Raw genomic sequence first — 9,506 nt, forward strand, 5'->3', positions numbered from 1 at the left:
GGTGAAAAAGTGTCCTGATAATCAACCCCTTCTCTCTGATTGAAACCTTTGGCCACTAACCTAGCTTTGAATCTTTCCACTTCCCCTGTAGATTTATATTTAACCTTATACACCCACTTGCACCCTATTGCCTTCTTCCCTTTTGGTAAATCAACCACTTCCCAAGTCTTGTTATCTTCCAAGGCTTGGATTTCTGCCTGCATTGCATCAGTCCACCTCTTGTCAGCTGCAGCCTCAGAGTAAGACTGTGGTTCACAAACTACTGAACTTTGAGCAATAAAGTTTTGATATGAAACAGACAGGCCTGCATAACTGACACCAGCAGACAGTGGATACAAGCATGATTGCATACTACTTGGAGGGACAGATGGCTGAATGAAATCCTTCATCCATGTAGGAGGCCTTCTGCCTCTAGCAGATTTTCTAGGTGCTACTGGTGCATGAATTGCAGCAACTTCCTGCTGAACAGGAGAAGGACGAGGAGGCAACACACCAGGCTGAGGAGTGGGAACATGAACTTCTGGTTCAACATCCTGAGAAATTTCTAAAGCAGGATCTATTATAGGGCCATCACCCTGTGCTTTGGTGGCTTCAACATCAGTGGTTAAGGTATCATTATTTGAGGCTGCATCAACGTGTGGGACAATTGTGGGAAAATAATCTGTGTCATCATCTGCAGATTGAGAGACATCAGATCCACCTTGTAACTTCTGATGAAATGGAAAAATGTGTTCATAAAAGGCTACATCCCTGCTAATGAAGATGGTCTTGCTACTTAGATCAAGCAGCTTATACCCCTTTTGTCTAACAGCATAGCCAAGAAACACTGATTTAATTGCTCTAACACTAAACTTATCTCTTTTTACCAAATTGGTGGCATAACATAGGCATCCTATGACCTTCATATGTGCAAAGGAGGGTGGTTTTCTAAATAATTTTTCATAAGGTGAAACATTGCCCAAGACTGTAGATGGAATTATATTGATCACATAAACAACAACACCCACACAATCACCCCAAAATCTAGCTGGCAAATGACTTTGAAATCTGATAGCTCTTGCAGTCTCCATGATATGTGTCTTCTTTCCACTACTCCATTTTGTTGTGGAGTATGTGAACAAGAACTCTGGTGGATGATCCCATACTGTCTAAACAAGTTATTGCAAGTGCTATTAAAAAACTCTGAACCATTATCTGATCTAACACTCTTAACTGCCACATTAAACTGAGTCCTGATCATAACAAGCAAATCTTTGAGGATAGAGGCAACATCAGATTTAAGATGCAAAAAGAAGATCCAAGTCCATCTGGAAAAATCATCAACAACAGTGAGAAAGTATCTCATACCATCATATGTAGAAATCCTGTAAGGTCCCCATACATCAAGGTGCAACAACTGAAAAGGAGAATCAACTCTACTACTACTAATAGGAAATGGCATCCTTGTTTGTCTAACTATAGGACATATGTCACAATTCCTTATTGCAAAACTAGATTTATCACCAAAACTATCAATTTTCCTAAGTACACTCATTGGTACATGCCCTAGTCTTTTGTGCCATAAACCTGCTTGCATCTCAGCAGTGGAGACTGTTGTTACCGCATGAGACTGTGCCCTCAACATCTCAGACTGCTTTGATGACTCCAGCATATACAATCCATCCTCTATCTTACCAATCTCCTTCACCCTCCCAGTGAAGATATCCTGAAAAACAAAGAAGTCAGGGAAAAAACTAGCACTGCAATTCAATTCTCTTGTCGACTTAGAGACTAACAAAAGGTTGAACTTAAAACTTGGCACACATAACACATTGCTGATAAGGTCACCTCCTGGTAATTGACAACTTCCTGTTTGTGTAATGGCAGCTGTTTCACCAGTTGGCAACTGCACCTGTCCTGTATTTTCTACCAAGTCACCAGGTTTAATCATTCTCTTATCATGAACCATATGATTTGTTGCTCCGGAATCAACTATCCAACTAGCTTTATTAATAATAGGATTACCTGCCATGTGAGCCCTAGGAGTTTGTCCAGTAGCAGCATCTGCTACTGCAGGTTGGGTAAGCATAGTCATGATCGTCTCATATTTCTCTAGAGTAAGTGATTTGTTCAATAGGGTATGCAACTTCTCATGTTGATCTGAAGTGAGCTGCTATCTCATGCCTCCCATGTGCCCTGGTAAATTTCCCATGTGTCCTGCTATATGGCCTGAGTGTTGCATGTTCCCCATGTGGCTTGGAGAATACATGTTCCCCACATGACCTGAGTGACATATTCCTCCCATGTATCCAGGATGATAATGTTGAGGATAGACACTACTTCCTCCACCATGTGGAGCACCTGATATGACAGCATTCACCTTCTTTTTCCCTTTGAAATCCGGAGGATAGCCGATAAGTCTATAGCTGTTGTCTCGAACATGACCTTTGTTTTTGCAATAGCCACAATACATCAACTTATATCATGTGTCTCTAGTATGTCCCTTCATTTGGAAATAATCACAAAAGGCATTAGGATTCATCTTTGGTTTGGACTGAGCAGGCCTATAGGCATTGGTAAACAAGGCTGTAGGATCAGAAACTTCTCCCAAAACTGTGTGTCCTCCTGAGATCATTTTTTGACTCTCATCTTGTGCTATCATAGCATAAGCTTGATTCACGCTAGGAGTCGGTGACATCAAGAGAATATGACTCCTTGCTTGATTGTATCCATCGTTCAATCCCATTAGAAACTCCAGCAGCCTTTGATTCAACATATGCTCAATATACTCCCTAGGTTTATCACATTCACAAGAGGGTGGTGGTATGATCGAGTCAATCTCATCCCATAAGTCCTTCATCCTTGAGTAATAGCTGGATACATGTGACACTCCCTGATGCAACATAGCCAGTTCCTTCTTCAACTGATATACACGTGACAAATTAATCTTATCAAATCGCTCTTTTAGATCTTTCCAAATAGAATGTGCACTATTTCTGTAAAGGATTCCACTAAGTAAGTTTTTATTCACATTTCTCATTATCCATGAAATCACCATCGCGTTACACCGATCCCAGTGTTTTACATATTCTGCACCGTATGTATCACGCTTAACCGATCCATCTATGAATCCAATTTTATTCTTCGTCAATAACGTCAATCTCATAGCACGAGACCACAATGTATAGTTTTCCATTCCTAATAACTGGATATCAATTTGTACTGCTCCAGATGTATCAGAAACAGCTAAGTAAAGCGGATGATTATGATCGACAATGTTCGAATTTGAGTTCGAGTTCGAGCTCGAAGTGACGGTAATTACTGGTGAATTGCTTTCCATTGTTAATCGCAATGCGCAAATTGAGGAGAAATATAGAGTGAATCGCAAATCTATATGCGAATTGCACAGAAACTGATCCTAATTTCAATCAGAAAAATAAAAAACAGATCGTACAGAATAAGCTTCAAACCTCGAATTGAATCCCTCGTTTTTCAGCTACATGTGCTGAGAAATCCCTCGATTCAGTCTATAAATGCTCTGATACCATGTGAATTTCTGTGATCTGAAGCTAATTTGTGAGGTCAAACATTGAATGCAATTTAAACAAGTAAGGAAGAAGAAGGGAACATTTTGTGGAAGCTTTTCTCTCAGATAATTTTCAGTCACTGATACAAATGAAAAGGAAACGTACTTATAGGAATCGTGGGCTAGAAATCGTGGGCTAAAAGCACCTTATTCAAAATAACTAACTACCCAACTAAATATCTAATTCCCTAGTGACAACTGGCAACAACTGGATGCCAACTGTGCATTAAGGCACACGTGAGCACTTCACCAACTGCTCAACATTTAGCCTAACAACTAATATCATAACCAATTGATTGGCGGGACAAGTATGGAGATGGGAAGTAATGGCGTTGGATGCATGCAACTTATTGCATTTGCCTGTCTATGGCAGGTTTACTACGGCCTTTAACCGTAGCTTGATGATGCACGTACAAATTAGTGAAAGCATGTGGGCTTGGTGGTCACAAAAACACACGGGGTGACACAATACTAATCTTCAAATTAGTCCATGAATGGTGATGGATTATGTGTAACTTAGTTCAAGGGGGGATTGTTAGACATGTATGAACAAAGTCACACGTGAAAAATAGGAAAGAAAAAAAAATACTTATAAGGTATCGGAATCCCTTAATAATGTGATTCTATTTAAAAAAAATTGTGTGAGCTTGGTCCAAAGCGGACAATATCACACCATATTAAAAATCTTTGGGCTTATTTAGCGGATCAACTTTATTAGAGCAATTCTCTTTAATAAAACTTTCAGAACTAATTAAATGTCATTAATTTGGCGAAGATGAACTTTAGATCCTTAAACAAGAGGTAAAATTATAATGTATATTGTTTTCTAATTCTAGCCAAACAAAGTAGAAATTATTGTTAAGGTGACATGCCATTTCGAAAACTGAAGAGGTGAAATGTCTTCTTCCAAAAACCCTAAGATGGACTACATGTTGTCTCTTATCCTTGTAAGATTCTAACATTACCATAATTGATTAGACGATTATGTATAAGTTAAAGTTATGCTTAGGAAAATCTACGATGAAAAGAACAATCGCAGAATCACCGATGTGACTCAACATTCACAAAAAAGTGTAATGAAAATAAAGCTTGTGTTTTTCAACAGTACTTGGGACATATATTTCAAGACCAAAATAGATGCTTATGGTTGAGAGAAGAGGAGTTACGAACAAAGTTTGTGATGGACCGCGATAAGTGCTTCTCCAATCTTATTTAATTAACCAGTGACCTCAGGTTTAAGTTTTGAGAACTAAGTCACATTTATTAAGGAGCATTCTACCTCTCAAAGTAGAAATTTAGCGTGATTAATCCCACAATTTGAGGGTAGCAAACAGGCGGGTCAGGTCAGATATAGGGTCGGAAATGGGTTAGGTTAATTAATGTTTAAATTCACACAACCTATAAAGACACATTTATCTTAGATTAGCGGTAACAAGATTGAGTGGAATTCATGATTTTCTCGAATGGAGGTTGATCAAAGGCGATGACGTGATGCAAGTGAATATTTATGTATAAAATTATGATAGTCCAGTACTCCAGTCTAACTATCAAGGAATTGTTTGTTTTGGCCCCTCAAAGTTTGTGGGCCTTAACATTTTTCACCTTTAGATTCAGAGGCGCTTCAACAGTAAATTTTAACTTCAACGTTAACTTTTTCCTGCCTAAGATAAGTTTTACGAAATCTCCTTCTTAACTCAACCCAAAATTTATCATTTTTTACCAAGAAGAAAGGAGTTTAACTAATGCTATATGTCTATATCACAAATGCCGATCCCGTCAACTATTATTTTATGATTTCAGTTCCTAGATAATTATGACTATGTGAGTATGTGTCACACGGCTCATGTTCCTTTTTACTTCTTTCTACTATTAAAGAACGCGAAGGTTTCCAAGAATTCAAATGAACTTCAATTATTTTATTTTGTTTTCCACGAGTATGCGATATTCGCATTGAAGCTCAATTATATTTGGATTCGCACCGGAAGATTTTATTTGGGGGGAAGCGCTCCATACCAAGAATTTTTCCATACGCAGAACTCAAACCCGAAATTTCTGATTAAGAAAGGAACAGTACCATTGACTGCATCACATTCTTTGGTGGTAAATGAACTTTAATTATTAACTCATAAAAGAAATTAATAACAACTTTCTCTTTACTTAAACTAAATAGCTACTTATTGTATTGCTTAAGTTGTAGGTATCTGTCTTTGTCTTGTACCTATCAAAAAAACCTTATTTTTATATTAAATTTTTTTCAATTGAGAGACTAACTTTACACCTCACCCTAATCCCATTGTACTCTTTAATTAATTAGACTATTTCACTAGTTGTGATTATTTTTCCCTTATTTAATTATTGCCCCATCCAAAATTAAAATAGGGTTTTGGTAGATCAGTTACAATATCAGTGCTACTTAAATACTTCTCACGTATCCTTTAAATTCTTCAAAGATTCTTGATTCTCAAAATTATATGACAAAAATGACACCAGTGATTAATTTTCTCAAGTGATCATTAAATAACTAAGAAAATTCTAGTTGAATAGTAGTGAATTATACTTAATTCTTTTCTCTTTTGATTTTAAATTATTGATGCTTCTCTCTTTAATAAATTTTGATAATTATGTGGAAACCAAATCCAAATGAAATCGAGACTCTTTCATGTATCAAATCGCATTATAAGTGACCAAAGGAATAATTAAGGAAAAGAAACAACTCTAAGGGTTCGTTTGGTATGCAAGAAAATATTTTCTAGATAATAATTTCCCATTTTCACATTTTGCTTGGTCACATATTTTTCTCTTAGGAAAATAATTTATTTAAAAAATCAAGAAAATGATCTCCCTGGTGAGAATAGAAAAAACAAGTTTCTTTTAGTGACATATTCCACATTAATGGTTTCTTCGCCACCATCAATAATTCCTCGCCCCGACCCCAACTCCAAACCCCATCCCTCCCTGACCCCACCCCAATAACCCCCACCACAGACCAACCCCACCACAGACCACCCCCACCCCAAATCCCTCACTCCCTACCCCTTACCTCAACCCCACCAACCCATTATTATGGTATTTACCTAGCTAGTTAGATGATATATAAATGCTCTTTGGATAATAATTTTTGCTTATTTATATTTTACCAAATATAAAAAAATAAGTAAGAAAATCACTTATTTTCTATGAATATATTTTCCTCCATACTAAATATACACTAAAGAAAAAAAAATGGAGGATTGGTAATAGAGAATATATAGTGTAGTTTCAAATAGAGAAAAAAAAATCCTACTTAGATCTACAGGGAAAGAAAAAAGAAAAAAGAAAGATCGATCTAAGTGTGAAAAAAGTTAAAAGGGCTATATATTAAAAAATCTATAGGGAAAGAAAGATAATTCTAGAGGAATGTTGAAGATCATAACAACAAACAGTACAAGAATATTGTAATAACAACTAGTGGAGTAGAATGGTAAAGTGTAAAGACAACTAAGGTTTTTTCACAAAAACTAATTAAATATTCTAGTCAACTCTTAGCAACTATATATATCTAATTAATTTTGTAGAAGAAATAAATTATTAAAATTAACAGAATGACACGAAGATAACTAGTAAAATTAAAAACCTATTTGTCAATCCATCAAGAATTATTGGCTGCCATAAAACATCAACTTTATTTAAATATATAATTTATAATATGCATGCAGTGTTAGATAAGTGTATTAATAATACACTTTCTTTTTGTGTATTAAATATATAGGATTGAATTAAATTAAGCTTGAGATTAGCTACCCATAGAAGTAGGTAGTAGGAGATGACCTTTTATTTGCTTTATACATTATTGTGTTATTATTGAATAAAAAGAACAGTTCTATAATGAAGTAAGACAAGCATAAAATTAACGAAAGAAATGGTTTCTGCTTAAACTAATAAATAATATATTAGTATTACCAGAGAACCAATGGAATTAGGACTAAGTGCAGTCATGTCAGATTTATTATTCTGATCCTTTTTTATTATTGTTTTCAACTTGTACATCTGACAACAGTATAAAAGATTTAAGTTTAACAAACAATTCTGTTTTTTCCTTTTCTTTCACCACTTTCAATGGTTATGAATTTAAAGCAGAAGTTATTGTGGTTGTGGAGGTGGATTGGTGGTAGACTGAGGCGGATTTAGAATTTGAATTCTATGAGTTTAAATTTGTGATTGTACCATCTTCATTGAATATTCCGTGTTCAGAGACTATTATATGTACATAGTTAATATATTTTTTAACACGTATACAGTCAGACCTCTGTATAACAGTATCCGCATATAACATCTCTGTTGACACTCAATTTTGGACCTCTACATTTCAAATTAACTAGCCAAGCTTCTTGAATTTTCAAACAGAGTGAAATGAGTATTTGTAAAAGTCAAAAATATTTTCTAAATCATTTTGATGTTATTTTGTCATTTTTATTTGGCAAAATATCCTAATACATGTTATACATACTTTACAAATAATTTTAAGTATTTATAATGTTCAAAATAAGTGTTTAATTTGGTACTTAGTTCAGGTTGTGAATATTAAGTCATTTATGGCTTACTTGCTACAACTAGTCTATTTTTCGCAGATAAATATGTTATTTTGTTAAAGTTGAGAAGCTTAATTAATTAATTGAATATTTAATTTATCTCAATTTACGTCAGATTGGCTATGTTTTAAAGGAAAGTGGTTGGATTTCTAAAGCTTCTAAAAACTTCTAAATCAGCCCCCCTTTAATGGCCAGCCCAAAACAAAATATCCAGCCCAATAAAATTACAAATCGGCCCATCAGCTTTTCAATTCCTAAGTCCCTTAATCTCTCAGTTTCCGCTTTTCTCTTCAATACACAGCAACCAAACCACTTTTTTTTAGCTCTATTCTTTTGCTTGTTTAAACTCAACATGATTTAATCAATTTCTTTACTGTGTTTGGTATGTGACTGGAAAAGTACGAATTAATTGTAATAATCCTTTTTCCTTTTAGTAATCTCTTTGTTTAAGTATGGCATGTTTGGATTTTCTTTAGTTCTAGAAAATATGAATCGTGGGAACTTCTGTTTAGATACATGCATATGTCAATATTTCTTTTGTGATTAAATATAACTTCCTTAATTACTGTTGCAATTGCAACAACTCTGTAACTTGCATTATCCGAAGTGAGAAACTAAAGTATTATACCATTTTTGTTGGGCACATCATATGTTAATGTAGACAACTGAATTGCATCCAGTAATGCAAATCCAATCAAGTATGAATTTCACAATTAGCTGAAGCAAATAGTACTCGGGGCTTAATTTTTGCATAGACTCTTCATAATTTCAGTACCAGCTTTTGAACTCTTCAAACATGGGCTATATGCACAGACTCTTCATATTTTATTTGTGTTCCAATAAAATAAAATTTACCCTTTTTAATTTTTTTCTTTGGGGAGAATCACAAAAAAGAGAGCTATTTTTTTCCTAGTTTAAAATCGTGGAAGAAGACTTGAATGGAAAACTAACTACACTCGAAAACAATTAGAGTAAAGAATACGTTCAGTTAATAAGTAGTTATAACATCACAATGAAAATTCAAAGAAAGGGATTTATGTGTCGTAACTTTCGTATGAAATTTCCACAGCAAGACTCGTACAAGGACTTTCAAAGCAATAACCAAGACTCAGCCACTTGGATAGGTCTTGTCTGAATTAAATGCTACCTTGTTGGTAGGGGTGGGCATAAACACCGAAAACCGAAAAACCGAACCGAACCGAATTAATTCGGTTTTTCGGTTTCGGTTTTTCGGTTTTTCGGTACGGTGTTCGGTTCCGGTTCACCGGTTTTTCGGTTTTTCGGTACGGTGTTCGGTTCCGGTTCACCGATTTTTCGGTTTTTCGGTTTAACCGAACAGTGCTGCTGCTACAGTGCTAATTGCTCATGTCTTT

This window comes from Lycium barbarum, chromosome 7 (genome assembly GCF_019175385.1).
Source record: "Lycium barbarum isolate Lr01 chromosome 7, ASM1917538v2, whole genome shotgun sequence".
Classification (NCBI taxonomy): Eukaryota; Viridiplantae; Streptophyta; class Magnoliopsida; order Solanales; family Solanaceae; genus Lycium; species Lycium barbarum.